This window comes from Rhinolophus sinicus, linkage group LG09 (assembly GCF_036562045.2).
Source record: "Rhinolophus sinicus isolate RSC01 linkage group LG09, ASM3656204v1, whole genome shotgun sequence".
NCBI classification, from domain to species: domain Eukaryota; kingdom Metazoa; phylum Chordata; class Mammalia; order Chiroptera; family Rhinolophidae; genus Rhinolophus; species Rhinolophus sinicus.
In genome coordinates this window covers 62,647,719-62,664,578 of record NC_133758.1, presented here as the reverse complement: position 1 = coordinate 62,664,578, position 16,860 = coordinate 62,647,719, and positions in this window count along the sequence as shown.

Sequence of the window (16,860 nt, the reverse complement as noted above, 5' to 3'; positions counted from 1 at the left end):
TCTCACTCCATGAAACAAAGTGCCCTCCCCGTTCTGCCCTTCCTCATTGTGCCATTTTGCATTCATGGGGGCTGTAATCTCCAAATGGGTATGGAAGAAATATACTGGTGGGCATGAACTGGGGACAGAACATTGTCACTGGCTGCCTCAGAAAGTAGCTCTCTCACAAATTAGATTGTTTCTGAGGGCGCTTTGGTCCAGTAATGTTTCATGTCCATGAGATGCAGCAGTGTGGGTGTGAGCGCCTTGCTGTCTGGTTCACATAGTCTTGTATTATGTTTTCTCTTTCAAAAGGAACATGTGTCATCTTCAGAAAGTTTCTCAATCCCATGCATCACTCATGTAAGTCTTCTTATTGCTTTTGGATGAAGGAAAAGTATTAATAAGCTCTCTGAGGGGCTCTGCTTTGGCAACTTCCTACTTCCCCATAGGTTTCGTGAACATTTTGGTGGAGAGTTGAAGGAGAATGAATTAGAACAATTAACTAGCTCACATCACAACCCTCAGATCATAAAGAGTTTATAAATGCTTTTCTTTAACTTGATAAACCCTTGAACTAACTAAAGTTTTTATGCTCTCACTGGTAATTCATGTTCAGAGGCCCTACATGACTGAACTAACAATGATTTTGCCAAAACCTCTTCTTTGTAAATTCTGGGCTGGTGAGTCTCCCCACATTGGCTCTCCTCAAAGAATTGGTTCATTTATTAAAGATAAATGGTTGACCTAATATAATTAAGTAGCTTACGGAACAAAAACTTTCTAAAAAAAAATCTATTGCTAATAAAGGAAACAATTACTAATATGTCAAATCTTCAGTTATTTTGTAGTAATACCTCCCACCATATGTTAGGATAAAAATTATTACTTCTGTTTTATTTTAAATATTAACCTACAACATCATCACCAAATTTATACCTTAAAGTAGAATGTTGATGTCAGAAGTTTGATAAATAATATGTTGGCTTTGTACCACAATTGTCTATAGCCAACCACAGAATAAAAGATCTAAAACAGACTAAAACCAATCCATTCTGCCTCATGTTGTAAGCATCAGAGATCTAAGCAATCTAATTCTTGGTTTGACCAGTACAATAAAAGTCTGAGATGAATGGATAGAGGAGAATGCTCATTTGTAAGATTAAGGTGTGGGCAAGAGTTGTTGACCACTTTCTTTCCTTTTATTACTCAATCTTTTATACTAGATCTTCTAGCCCCAAACCATCCTTCCTACTGCTTTACCCAGTGGGGTCTTTAATATTCTAAATTTTAATTTAATTTTTAAATTTAATTTTCATTTAATATTCTAAATATAGTAGTGAGATGATTGCTGTTGATAAAACCTAAGCTGATTATATCTTTCCACTACTAAAAACACTCTAGTGGAGCATCAACTCCTTCAGGTGAAAGCTAAGACCTTACACTAGCTTGTGCAGCCCTCCACCTTCTGTTCCCTTTAATTTTATGTTTCATTTCATATTGGCATCCCTGTTACTACCTCCACCACAGCCAAACACATCTCATTGCCATCCTTTGCGTACAGTAGGCAGACACCTGCGTCACAGCCTTTGCACTTGTTTTGCCCTTCTCCTGAAATGCTCTTTCCTCAGGAATTAATTGATTTTGCTTCTTCATCAATTTTGGGCCTTCATTTAATGTTACTTTCTTACAAAGGTAGATTCTGAAAGTCAAAAGCCAGGCTATGCCATTTTAGAGACATTAGAAGTTGCCTCAGAAAGACAATTTGGCTCTCACTTTTTCAAGTCTCTCTCACTCAATCAGCAGGTACTTCTTGGATGTATCATAATATTTGGGATATCAAAGGAAGCCTCAGCCTTCAAAGGACCTTTGAAATGGTGTGTCTATCATTCATGAATCAATATGACATCACCACAAATTATTGTATTATTACTGCTAAAATATATGATATTAACATTTGCCACCTAAATTTCACAAAATTGGTAAAATATCTAAGTTCCTGACAATGAAATCCTAGTGTGAAGTGAAGACAAAATACTAGGTGGGGAAAGAGAGACCCTAATAATTGTCCTTATGGTGAAGGATGGAGCTATCAATTAATTTGAGTCAGCGAAAAAGAATGACCTTCTGTGATCTCATGTTGAAATAATTTTGGAAAGGAGTTTTGGGATTGTCTTAGATGCAATCATAGGGCCTTTAAAATAGGAAGACTCACTAAGACTTAAATTCATATATAAGAGAGAGTTCTGTAGAAACTCGATAAAGGAGTGTCATGATTTATATTCCACAGAATTAGAAAAAAAAAAAAATCTTTGCCATCATGACAGATCTAGACTGAAGAAGGAGGATCAAATAGAGTCAAATTAGAAGATTATGTCTAACATGATGTGCTAGACATGAGGTCATCCGATCTTAACTGAAAATTGAAACATTCCTAGAAATTCTGAAATTTTAAAAACGTAGGAGAATATTAAAAAGTGAGGAAATTTGAGTAAAATTAGGAGTTTTGTAAATTTGAACTCAACCCTTTCTTATGTTACAGTGTATTTGATATGACTTAGTTGATAAATGATCATTTGTTACATGTAAAATCTGAATGCTTTTTTTAATTCAGAAGCTGTTTTAAAATGTACTCATTGAATTTGCTTTATATGTTTTTAATTGTTTTACAAATGAACATGCATGCTACTAAATTAATTTCTCCTAATAAAATTATGGGAAACAGACATACATTGAAGAGAATAAACCATCCACCTTATTAGTAACACAGGAAAGTTATTTTGTTTTCTGGTTTTAGTGTTCTCCACCATGTAAGCAATGGATTTCAGAAAGAATCAAGGGGGGTTGGGAGGGGGGAAGAAAGGGAAACGAAGAACTATGCTGGATAAAACATAAGCATGTGGAATTTTGTCTAATGAGTCCTATTTGCTTAGTAATAATTATTATTCTCAGTTCCCAGTTCTTCTAATGTTTTATTTGTATGTGAACTATTGTAAAGCCAGAGTTCATTTAGATATTAATGATCTTTCTCCAATTCTCTATGTTAGCTTAATTTTTAATTAGGTATGAATGTTTGCATATTAAGACCAAGTTCTTCAATCTGTTGTAAATTGTAACCCTACCCTAGTAAGCAGCAAGAGTGCCCTGGAATGAACGGCACAGGCTGGTCAAGAGCGGGTGGCCTGGATTCAGGGGGAGAACTTAGTCTCCATTTACCTCTTCACTCTGTGACTTCATCTCCCTAGGCTACATCTTCCTCAACTATCAAATAAGAAGAATGCACCATCTACATCATGAAAGATTCTTGTGAGAAGTAATTGAGATAATCCACATAGAACTCTAGTCCAACGCCTGTTTTTAGTGGCTGTGATTATATGCTCAGGAGAACCCCAGACTGAGTTATATTCCAGTCCTGGAGATGGGCTCCACTTTCTAACACAGAAATAACTTCTCTGTGACATCTTTAAGTGGACTTCTCACTCTGCAATCAGGCTTTTTTTTTTTTTTTCTTTCTTTTTTTTTTTTTTTTTTTAAGTGAAAATGTGATTTATCTTTACATTTCTGTTTTTGAATCTACGAGCATAAGATAACTCACAGCAAATTTCTTGCCAGTTATGAGTATATTTTGTTTCAGTGTCTTCCTCACCATAAATCACAATATAATTTGTCTAAAGCAAACAAACACACAGACAAAACAGTCAGTTCGATTCATTAAGGCTATTAGTAAAGCAGGGCTTCTAGGGGGCGCTCTTCGGTGTTCAGATGATAGGAGCAGTTGTATTACGTTTTACTTTGTGTTATATTCTTCTGGCTTCAAAATGAAGCAGTTGTTACAAGAGCAAATATCACCTACTTTTGATGACTTTTTCTCTTCTTTCATAGATCTGTTGGGAAAAAAGACCTTTTAATATCTTGGACAAGATTTGATTGCCTTACAATAAGATGCGGCTCCCTGCCCACTACGAAACGACTTTAATTCTATCCCACTATCCGTAAACAAGCACAGGTTGTTTTTCTTTCTCTTTCTTTTCTTTTCTTTTTTTTTTTTTTTTACTGATGGTAGACTGATATACCCTATAATGGATTTTCCTTATCCTATTTTGTTCTATTTAAAAATGACTTGAGGATCCAATCGTTTTTTGGGTGTTTGTTTTTTTTTGTGTGTGTGTGTGTGTGTTTTTGTCTTTTTTTCCTTTTCTTTTATTAAAGTTTATTGGGGTGACAATTGTTAGTAAAGTTACATAGATTTCAGATGTACAGTTCTGTATCACATCATGTATAAATCCCATTTTGTGTTCACCACCCAGAGTCAGTTCTCCTTCCATCACCATAATTTGATCCCCCATACCCTCATCTCGCACCCTTACCCCCTTACCCTCTGGTAACCACTAATCTGTTGTATGTGTTGTATGAGTTTCTGTTTCTCATTTGTTTGTCTTGTTCTTTTGTTGTTTTTGGTTTATATACCACATATCAGTGAAATCATATGGTTCTCTGCTTTTTCTATCTGACTTGTTTCGCTTAGCATTGTATTTGCAAGATCCATCCATGTCGTCACAAATGTTCCTATTTCATCTTTTCTTACCGCCGAATAGTATTCCGTTGTGTACATATATACCACAACTTCTTTATCCATTCATCTATCGAAGGACATTTTGGTTGTTTCCATGTCTTGGCCACCGTATATAAAGCTGAAAAGAACATTGGAGCACACGTGTCTTTATGGATAAATGTTTTCAGATTTTTGGGGTAGATAGCCAAAAGTGTGATTGCTGGGTCATACGGTAATTCTATTTTTAATTTTTTGAGGAACCTCTACACTGCCTTCCATAGCGCCTGCACCAATCTGCATTCCCACCAACAGTGTATGAGGGTTCCTTTTTCTCCACAGCCTCTCCAACACTTGTTACTATTTGTCATGTTGATGATAGCCATTCTAACTTGGGTGAGGTGATAGCTCATTGTGGTTTTTATTTGCATTTTTCTGATGATTCGTGATGTTGAGCATTTTTTAATATGTCTATTTGCCATTTGTATGTCCTCTGGAGAAATGTCTCTTCAGGTCCTCTGCCCATTTTTCAATTGGGTTGTTTGGTTTTTTGTTGTTGAGTTGCATGAGTTCCTTGTATATTTTGGATATTAGCCCCTTATCGGAGGCACTGTTTGCAAAAATCTTCTCCCATTCAGTAGGTTGCCTCTTTATTTTGTCGATGGTTTCTTTTGCTGCGCAGAAGCTTTTAAGTTTGATATAGTCCCATTCATTTATTTTAGCTTTTACTTCCCTTGCCTTTGGAATCAAATTCATAAAATGCTCTTTGAACCCAAGGTCCATAAGTTTAGTACCTATGTTTTCTTCTATGCAGTTTATTGTTTCAGGTCTTCAGCTTAAGTCTTTGATCCATTTTGAATTAATTTTGGTACATGGTGACAGATAGCAGTCCAGTTTCATTCTTTTGCACATGGCTTCCCAAATCTCCCAGCACAAGTTATTAAAGAGGCTGTCTTTTCTCCATTGTATGTTTTTAGCTTCTTTGTCAAAAATTATCTGTCCATATTGATGTGGTTTTATTTCTGAGCTCTCAATTCTTTCCATTGGTCTACTTGCTGTTTTTCTGCCAATACCATGCTGTTTTGAGTATTGTAGCCCTGTAGTACAAGCTAAAGTCAGGGAGTGTGATACCTCCAGCAATGTTCCTTTTTCTTAAGATTGCTTTGGCTATTCGGGGTCTTTTGTGGTTCCAAACAAATCTGATGATTTTTTTGTTCAATGTCTAAAAAATGCCATTGGGATTTTCATGGGGATTGCATTAAATCTGTACATTGCTTTGGGCAATTTGGCCATTTTAACTATGTTGATTTTTCCAATCCATGAGCATGGAATGATTTTTCCATTTCTTTGTGTCTCCTTCAACTTCTTTTAAAAATGTCTTGTAGTTTTCAGCATATAGGTCTTTAACATCCTTGGTTAAGTTTATTCCTAGGTATTTTATTCATTTTGCTGCAATTGCAAAAGGAATTTCTTTTTCAATTTCTTTTCCTGAAATTTCATTGTTAGTAAATAGAAATGCAATGGACTTTTGTACGTCGATTATGTAGCCGGCAACTTTACTCTAATCATTGATTTTTTTCTAATAGCTTTTTGGTGGAGTCTTTAGGGTTTTCTATATACAGTATCATGCTATCTGCAAAGAGTGACAATTTAACTTCTTCATTCCCAATTTGGATGCCTTTTATTTCTTTCTCTTGCCTGATTGCTCTGGCGAGGACTTTCAACACTATGTTGAAAAGCAGAGGTGATAGGGGACAGCCCTGTCGTGTTCCTGAACGTAGAGCAAAGGCCTTCAGTTTTTCACCATTAATTATTAGATGAGCTGAAGGTTTGTCATATATGGCCTTTATTATGTTAAGGTACTTTCCTTCTATACCTATTTTATTAAGTGTTTTAATCAGCATAAATGGATGTTGTATCTTGTCAAATGCTTCTTCTGCATTAATTGATATAATCATATGATTTTTGTCTTTTATTTAGCTTATGTGATGTATCACATTGATGGATTTCTGTATGTTAAACCATCCTTGTGCCCCTGGGATGAACCCCACTTGGTCGTGATGAATAATCCTTTTAATGCATTGTTGCATTCAATTTGCTAGAACTTTGTTTAGGATTTTTGCATCTGTATTCATCAGAGATATTGGTCTGTAGTTTTCTTTTTTTGTGTTGTCCTTACCAGGTTTTGGTATCAGGGTAATATTGGCCTCATAAAATGAGTTAGGGAGTACTGTCTCTTCTTCAATTTTTTGGAAGAGTTTGAGCAGGATTGGTATTAGATCCTCTTTGAAGGTTTGGTAGAATTCACTAGTGAAGCCATCTGGTCCCGGACTTTTGCTTTTGGGAAGGTTTTGGATAACTGATTCAATTTCCTTACTGGTGATCTGTCTGTTTAGATTTTCCAGTTCTTCATGGTTCAGCCTAGGAAGGTTATATGTTTCTAAGAACTTGTCCATTCCTTCTAGGTTATTGAATTTGATGGCATATCATCCTTCATGGTATTCTTGGATGATCCTTTGTATTTCTGTGGCATCTGTGATAACTTCCCCTTTTTCATTTCTGATGTTGTTTATTAGTTTATTCTCTCTTTTCATCTTAGTGAGTCTAGCCAAGGGTTTGTCAATTTTGGTAATCTCTTCAAAGAACCAGCTCTTTGTCACATTAATTTTTTCTATTTTTTTTTGTTCTCTATTTCATTTAGTTCTGCTCTGAATTTTATTATTTCCTTTCTTCTGCTGACCTTAGGTGTCATTTGTTCTTCTTTTTCTAGTTCTTTAAGGTGTAATGTGATATTACTTATTTGGGATTTTTCTTGTTTCTTAAGATAAGCCTGTAATAATATAAGTTTCTCTCTTCAAACTGCTTTTGCTGTATCCCAAAAATTTTGGTAGGATGTATTTTCATTGTCATTTCTTTCTATGTATCTTTTGATCTCTCCTCTAATTTCTTCTTTGAACTAGTCATTCTTTAAAAGTGTGTTGTTTACTCTCCATGTATTTGCATTTTTTCCTGCTTTCTTTTTGCAGTTGATATCCAATTTCAATGCCTTGTGATCAGAGAATATGCTTGGTATGATTTCAATATTCTTACATTTGCTGAGGTTAGTTTTATGTCCCAATATATGGTCTATCCTTAAGAATGTTCCATGTACACTAGAAAAAAATGTATAGTCTGATGTTTTAGAATGAAGTGCTCTATAAATGTCAGTTATATCCATTTCATCTAATGTGTAATTTAGGGCTGCTATTTCACTATTTATTTTCTGTTTGGACGATCTATCCATAGCTGTCAATGATGTATTTAGGTCCTCTAGTATAATTGTGTTTTGGTCAATTTCTCCTTTTAGTTCTGTTAGTAATTGCTTGGTATATATCGGTGCTCCCTGATTGGGGGCATAAAGATTGATGACTATTATGTCTTCTTGTTGTATAGCCCCTTTACCATTATGAAATGTCCATCTTTGTCTCTTGTTATCTTTTTCACCCTGAAGTCTGTTTCGTCTGATATCAATATGACTATACCTGATTTTCTCTGGATACCATTTGCTTGGAGTGTCAATTTCCACCCTTTCACTTTGTCTATGCTTATCGTTGTAGCTGAGATGTGTCTCTTGGAGACAGCATATGGTTGGGTTTAGTTTTTCGATCCAACCTGCTACTCTGTTTCTTTTTATTGGTGAGTTCAGTCCATTTACATTGAGGGTAATTATTGATATGTGAGGATTTCCTATCATTCCGTCTTTCGTTTTTCTGTTAAGATTGTGTCTCCATGGTTTCTTTGCCTTTATGTTGTTGTCTATTATTTCTGTGGAGGTATTCTATGTTTCCCTCTGCTTCTTCTTCTATTACAGTATATATTTCACTTCTGGATTTGTTTTGAGTGGTTACCATTAAGTGTATGTAAAAGAAAGTTTGATATTTAGAGTTTCCATTTTCTTCAGTATACTTACATTCTCCATTCCCATATTCTGGTTCAGGCCTTTACTCTCCCCTTTTTATGTTTTGGTTGCCACAAATTTTCCCTGTTGATGGTGGTCGAACAACCTCCGTTGCTATTTCTTGTACTACAGGTCGTGTATTAGAAAATTCCCTCAGCTTCTGTATGTCTGGAAAGGTCTTTATTCCTCCTTCATGCCTGAAGGATATCTTTGCTGGGTATATTATTTGTCACTCATAATTTCTCTCTTTCAATAGTTTGAATATTTGGTTCCACTCCCCCCTGGCCTGTAGAGTTTCTGCTGATAAATCTGATGATAATCTAATGGGCTTTCCTTTGTAGGTTACCGTCTTGTTTTCTTTGGCTGCCTTGAGGATTCTTTCTTTGTCGTTATTTTTGATAGCTTCAATACAATATGCCTTGGAGAAGGCCTGTTGGGGTTGAGGTAGTTAGTGTTCTATTTGCTTCTTGGATTCGAGGATCCAGTTCTTTCCTCAAGTTTGAAAAGTTCTCATTGACTATTTGTTTGAATATACTCTCTGTTCCCTTCTCTCTTTCTTCTCCTTCTGGTATGCCTATTATTCTTATGTTGCTCTTTGTGATGGAGTCAGAAAGTTCTTGTAGATTTCTTTCATTTCTTTTGAGTCTCAAGTCTCTTTCTATTTCCATCTGTGTCATTTCCTGGTTTCTATCTTCGATGTCACCGATTCTTTCCTCCATCTGGTCAGCTCTACTTCCTAAGCTTGCTATTTCATTTTTAATTTCTTCTATTGAGTTCTTAATCTCCAGAAATTCTATTTGGTTCTTTTTTAAAATTTCAATCTCTTTGGTAAAATGCTCATGTTATTCTTTGATTGTGTTTCTGAGTTCATTAAACTGCCTTTCTGTATTTTCTTTCTTCTCATTGAGTTTTTTCAGAACTGTAATCTGGAATTCTCTGTCATTTAAGTCACATATTTCCATATCTTTAACTTCATTTTCTGGAGACTTTTCACTTTCTTTCTGAGCTGTCTTGTTGCCTTGGTTATTCATGGCAATTAATGATTTATTATTTCTCTTCCTAGACATCTACAGGAGTGGATTCTGCAACAGGTTAATAGGAAGAGGTCTTTCTTTTGTTTTCCAATGCGTGTTGGTAGAATGTTTTATTTTCTCTCCGACTGCAGCCCTTTTTTCTGTCTCACACTGTAGTGTTGTTTTCTCTGCACTATCCCTGCTTCTCACGCAATGGGGTGATCCCTGGAAGGCGTGATTCTCCTCTGTTAACAGTTTGTCTGGGTCATAGAGCACCATGTCTCTGTGAGGATGCGAAGAGCTTTTGAAGTTCCAAAACGCTTCCTGCACCAGAGTCAGAACCTGTGTGTTTCAGTTGTTCTGTTTACTCCTGCAGGGATCTGCCCAGATATTGGGGACAGAGGCAGGGTGAGTTGTGAAAGGTGGCCCAGAACAATGGCGGCGACCACCACCACAGCCAGTCCTGCTTCCACAGCTCCCTCCTCTTTGCCAGAACTTGTTGGGCTGCGAATCTGTGTCTCTGGACCACAGTTCTCAGAACAGCAAATATTCTGTTCTTTTGATCTGACACTGCTACTGTTCTGCTTCTAGCATGGGGCCAGTGGGGGCAGGGCGAGCTCTGGTTGGGTAGGGAGGGGCCGTCTAGTCTCAGTGCCTAAGGCTTCCATTCTCTGCTCGGCAGTGAGTGCTTAAACCACTGTTTTCAGCCTTCTTCCCTCAGTCTTTACTCCAAGGTCTCTTCCGTGAGCTTAGGTTCAGTTGTGTTATATGCTGTCCCCTCAGCCCTGTGGGCCATAAGCGGAGCCCTAGCAGTCCGAGTTATTCCCTCTTCCGCAGCTGCGGTAGTTCCGGGAAGCAGCGAGCTCGGAGCACTGAGCTATGTCTGCATCCTGGGCCCACGTGGCTCTGTCTCTGCACTTCTTCCTTTCCTCCTCCCCCACTCGCGCGATTCGCCCACCTTTAGGTGAATTTAGTAGTGGGCCTCTTTGTCTTTACTGTCTGCTGTGCAGGGAGTCCTTTGTGGAGTTATAGCTGTTTAAATTGTTGTAAATTCCAAGGGAGATTTCCAGAGGCTCACTTCACGCTGCCATTTTGAGGATGTCTCAGGACTTTTTGGGATCCATTCATATGAAATTGTATAATTCTGTTTTTCTGAGACATTGTCTATGTAACCATAAATCTGACAACTACAGCAGTGCTGTTTTTATTCTTCCTTTAACTCACATCACTATGCATTCATACTTAAAGGCTCAGAGAGACCTGCTTCAAACTCTCTATGGGGAATACTGCTTTGTGTCTCAGTATCGAAATTTTTCACTGTCAGCCTGGACAAAATCCAGCGCATGGGAGTAGAGACACGTGCAAGAAGTTGTTTGTTTGTCCTGATCTTCAGGTATCAACTTGTCTACAAATGTAGTTATTGCAGTCCTTTTCCTGGTGCACAGCTGCTGGCAACATGTGGTTATTTGAGGACAACTGAGCAACGCTTTATGATGAGGCTGATCATACAGAGGCAGCAGCTGGAGGAGGCCTTCCTGTCTGTCTGGGGCAGTGACTAGGGGACAAGCTTACAAGCTCCTAGTATTTTGCAACCATGACAGATGAATAAAAAAAGAAAAGAAAAAAAAGAAAAGAAAAACATCTGCAGGACACTTCTGACACATAAGGAAGTGTTTGAACATTGTAGTAGCATTTGGAAATGCCTGCTTCATTTGACAGAATTTGCAAATCACATTTTTTCCCCTCAGAATAACTTGTAGTGTAGAAATGCTTCCATATGCTACAAGTTGTTCTCATCATTTTGCTGAAGGAGAAACAAAAAGAAGAGAACTGTGGCTGAGCTGACTTGCATAAAGTACCAAGCTACCGCAGGTGCCTGCTTCTCAGTTGTTCCTGTTAGATCTAACACCAGGCCCTGCTAAGTCCTGCTAGGTAGCTTCTCTCTTTAAAAGATCCCTTTAGCATAAATTCATTAATAATTCTGCAAGTTATTGCTATATGCAAATACTTCTCTTCATTTATCAGTGAAAAAAATGTTTTACCTATTCTGTGCATCACGTATTCAGAAGGTCCCGTGTTCTGATGGCCTTTTTTTTCTAAATTCTGGGAGACACAAAGTCTTTGTCCATATCCTTGTACCAGGGCCCATTTCACTAATCATCAGGATAAGAATATAGTGGATTCTAGGACTTCCGGAAAAATGGCGGCGTGAGGTGAGCCTCTGTAAAGCTCCCCTGGAATTTACAACGAATCGAACAACAAAAACTCCACAAAGGACTCCCTGCACAGCACACAGGCAACACGAAGAGGCCCACTACCGACTGAAATCACCTACAGGTGGGAGATTCGTGCGAGTGGAGGGAGGAGGAAAGGGAGAAGTGCGCGGAGACGGAGACGCACGGGCGGAGGACGCAGACCTAGCTCAGTGCGCCGAGCTCGCTGCTTCCCGGAACTACCGCAGCTGCGGGAGAGGGAAGAACTCGGACTGCTAGGGCTCCACCAGGGCTCCACAGGGCTGAGGGGACAGCATATAACACGGCTGAACCCAACGCTCACGGCAGAGACCTCGGAGAAAAGACTGAGGGAAAAAGGCTGAAAACGGTGGTTTAAGCCCGCACTGCCGAGCAGAGAACGGAGCCTTAGGCACTGAGACTGGCCGCCCCCTCCCTCCCCTCCCAGAGCTCGCCCCGCCCCCACCTGCCCGGTGCTAGAAGCGAAACAGTAGCAGTGTCAGATCAAAACAACAGAAAATTTGCTGTTTTGAGAACTGTGGACTGCAAACACAATTTCACAGCCCAACTAGTTCCAGCAAAGGGGAGAGAGCTGTGGAAGCAGGACCGGCTGTGGTGGTGGTTGCCGCCATTGCTCTGGGCCACCTCTCACAACTCACCCCGCCCCTGACCCCACCTATCTGGGCGGATCCCTGCAGGAGTAAACAGAACTGCTGAAACCTACGGGCTCTGAATCAGGAGCTGGAAGAGCTTTGGAACATCAAAAGCTCTCCGCATACCCACCGGGACACTGCGCCCTGTGACTTAGATGAACTATTAACAGAGGAGAAGCCTGTCTCCCAGGGAATCCCCCCATTGTGTGAGAAGTTGGAATAGTGCAGAGAAAACACAGCACTACTGTGTGGGAGAAGGAAAATAAGTTGCAGTTGGAGAAATAATAAAACATTCTACCAACAAGTACTGGCAAACAAAAGAAAGACCGCTTTCTATCAACCTGTTGCAGAAGTCACTCCTGTAGATGTCTAGGAAGAGAAATAGTAAACCAGTAATCGCCATGAATAACCAAGGCAACAAGATAACTCAGAAAGAAAGTGAAAAATCTCCAGAGAAGGCACTTAAAGATACAGAAATATGTGACTTAAATGACAGAGAATTCAAGATTGCAGTTCTGAAAAAACTCAACGAGATACAAGAAAACACAGATAGACAGTTAAATGAACTCAGAAACACAATCAAAGAACAGCATGAGCATTTTACAAAAGAGATTGAAATTTTAACAAGAACCAAATAGAATTTCTGGAGATTAAGAACTCAATAGAAGAAATTAAGAATGAAATAACCAGCTTAGGTAGTAGAGTTGACCAGATGGAGGAAAGAATCAGTGACATCGAAGATAGAAACCTGGAAATGACACAGAGAGAAGAAGAAAGAGACTTGAGACTTAAAAGAAATGAAAGAACTCTACAAGAACTTTCTGACTCCATCAGAAAGAGCAATATAAGAATAATGGGCATACCAGAAGGAGAAGAAAGAGAGAAGGGAACAGAGAATATATTCAAACAAATTGTCGATGAGAACTTCCCAAATTTGTGGACAGAACTGGACCCTCGAATCCAAGAAGCAAATAGAACACCTAGTTACCTCAATCCCAACAGGCCTTCTCCAAGGCACATTGTATTGAAGCTGTCTAAAATCAACGACAAAGAAAGAATCCTCAAGGCAGCCAGGGAAAAGAAGACGGTAACATACAAAGGAAAGCCCATTAGATTATCATCAGATTTTTCAGCAGAAACTCTACAAGCCAGGAGGGAGTGGAACCAAATATTCAAACTATTGAAAGAGAGAAATCATGAGCCAAGAATAATATATCCAGCAAAGATATCCTTTAGATATGAAGGAGGAATAAAGACCTTTCCAGACATACAGAAGCTGAGGGAATTTTCTAATACACGACCTGCACTACAAGAAATACTAAAGGAGGCTATTCGACCACCATCAACAGGGACAATTTGTGGCAACCAAAACTCAAAAAGGGGGAGAGTAAAGGCCTGAACCGGAATATGGGAATGAAGAAAGTAAACGTGCTAAAGAAAATGGAATACTCTAAATATCAAACTTTCTTTTACATAAACTTAAGGGTAACCACTCAAAATAAATCCAGAACTGAAATATATACTGAAATAAAAGAAGAAACAGAGGGAAACATCATAGAATACCACCACACAGAAATAATAGACAACAACAAAAAGGCAAAGAAACAATGGAGACACAGCCTTACCAGAAAACTAAAGATAGAATGACAGGAAATCCTCACATATCAATAATCACCCTAAATGTAAATGGACTGAACTCACCAATAAAAAGGCACAGAGTAGCAGATTGGATCAAAAACTAAACCCAACCATATGCTGTCTCCAAGAGACACATCTCAGCTACAAGGACAAGCATAGACTCAAAGTGAAAGGGTGGAAATTGACACTCCAAGCAAATGGTACCCAGAGAAAATCAGGTGTAGCCATAATGATATCAGATGAAACAGACTTCAAGGTGAAAAAGATAACAAGAGATAAAGATGGACATTTCATAATGGTGAAGGGACTGTACAACAAGAAGACATAACAGTCATCAATATTTATGCCCCCAATCAGGGAGCACCAAATACACCAAGCAACTACTAACAGAACTAAAGGGAGAAATTGACCAAAACACAATTATACTAGGGGACTTAAATACATCATTGACAGCTATGGATAGATCATCCAAACAGAAAATAAATAACGAAATAGTAGCCCTAAATGACACATTAGATGAAATGGACATAATTGACATTTATAGAGCACTTCATCCTAAAACATCAGACTATACATTCTTTTCTAGTGTACACGGAACATTCTCAAGGATAGACCATATATTGGGACATAAAATCAGTCTCAACAAATTTAAGAAGATTGAAATCATACCATGCATATTCTCTGATCACAAGGCTTTGAAATTGGATATCAACTGTAAAAAGAAAGCGGAAAAACACAAATACATGGAGATTAAACAACATACTTTTAAAGAAGGACTGGGTCAAAGAAGAAATTAGAGGAGAGATCAAAAGATACATAGAAACAAATGACAATGAAAATACATCCTACCAAAATTTCTGGGATGCAGCGAAAGCAGTTTTAAGAGGGAAATTTATCTCATTACAGGCCTATCTCAAGAAACAAGAAAACTCCCAAATAAATAACCTCATGTTACACCTTAAAGAACTAGAAAAAGAAGAACAAGTAAAACCCAAGGTCAGCAGAAGAAAGGAAATAATAAAAATTAAAGCAGAAATAAATGAAATAGAGAACAAAAAGACAATAGAAAAATTAATGTGACAAAGAGCTGGTTCTTTGAAAAGATTAACAAAATTGACAAACCCTTGGCTAGACTTACTAAGATAAAAAGAGAGAAGACACTGATTAACAAAATCAGAAACGTAAAAGGGGAAGTTATCACGGACACCACAGAAATACAAAGGATCATCCAAGAATACTATGAAGGACTATATGCCACCAAATTCAACAACCTAGAAGAAATGGACAAGTTCTTAGAAACATATAGCCTTCCAAGGCTGAACCATGAAGAACTGGAAAATCTAAACAGACCGATCACCAGTAACGAAATTGAATCAGTCATCCAAAACCTTCCCAAAAGCAAAAGTCCGGGACCAGATGGCTTCACTAGTGAATTCTACCAAACCTTCAAAGAGGATCTAATACCAATTCTGCACAAACTCTTCCAAAAAATTGAAGAAGAGACAGTACTCCCTAACTCATTTTATGAGGCCAACATTACCCTGATACCAAAACCTGGTAAGGACAGCACAAAAAAGAAAACTACAGACCAATATCTCTAATGAATACCGATGCAAAAATCCTAAATAAAATTCTAGCAAATCGAATACAACAATGCATTAAAAAGATTATTCATCACGACCAAGTGGGGTTCATCCTCGGGCACAAGGATGGTTCAACATCCAAGAATCCATCAATGTGATACATCACATAAACAAAATAAAGGACAAAAATCATATGATTATATCAATTGATGCAGAAAAAGCATTTGACAAGATACAACATCCATTTATGATTAAAACACTTAATAAAATGGGTATAGAAGGAAAATACCTTAACATAATAAAGGCCATATATGACAAGCCCTCTGCTAATCTCATAATTAATGGAGAAAAACTGAAGCCCTTTGCTCTACGTTCAGGAACACGACAGGGATGTCCCCTATCACCTCTGCTTTTCAACATAGTGTTAAAGTCCTTGCCAGAGCAATCAGGCAAGAGAAAGAAATAAAAGGCATCCAAATTGGGAATGAAGAAGTTAAATTATCACTCTTTGCAGATGACATGATGCTATATATAGAAAACCCTAAAGACTCCACCAAAAAGCTATTAGAAACAATCAACGAATACAGTAAAGTTGCTGGCTACAAAATCAACGCACAAAAGTCCATTGCCTTCCTATATACTAACAATGAAATCTCAGAAAAAGAAATACAAAAACAATTCCTTTTGCAATTGCAGCAAAAAGAATAAAATACCTAGGAATAAACTTAACCAAGGATGTGAAAGACCTATATGCTGAAAACTATAAGACATTTTTGAAAGAAATTGAAGAAGACACAAAGAAATGGAAAGACATTCCGTGCTCATGGATTGGAAGAATCAACATAGTTAAAATGGCCATATTACCCAAAGCAATATACAGATTCAATGCAATCCCCATCAAAATCCCAATGGCATATTTTAAAGAAATAGAACAAAAAATCATCAGATCTGTTTGGAACCACAAAAGACCCCGAATAGCCAAAGCAATCTTAAGAAAAAGAACTATAATGGAGGTATCACACTTCCTGACTTTGGCTTGTACTACAGGGCTACAATAATCAAAACAGCATGGTATTGGCAGAAAAACAGACACATAGACCAATGGAATAGAATTGAGAACCCAGAAATAAAACCACATAAATATGGACAGATAATTTTTGACAAAGAAGCTAGAAACATACAATGGAGCAAAGACAGCCTCTTCAATAAATGGTGCTGGGAGAATTGGATAGCCACGTGCAAAAGAATGAAACTGGACTGCTATTTGTCACCATGTA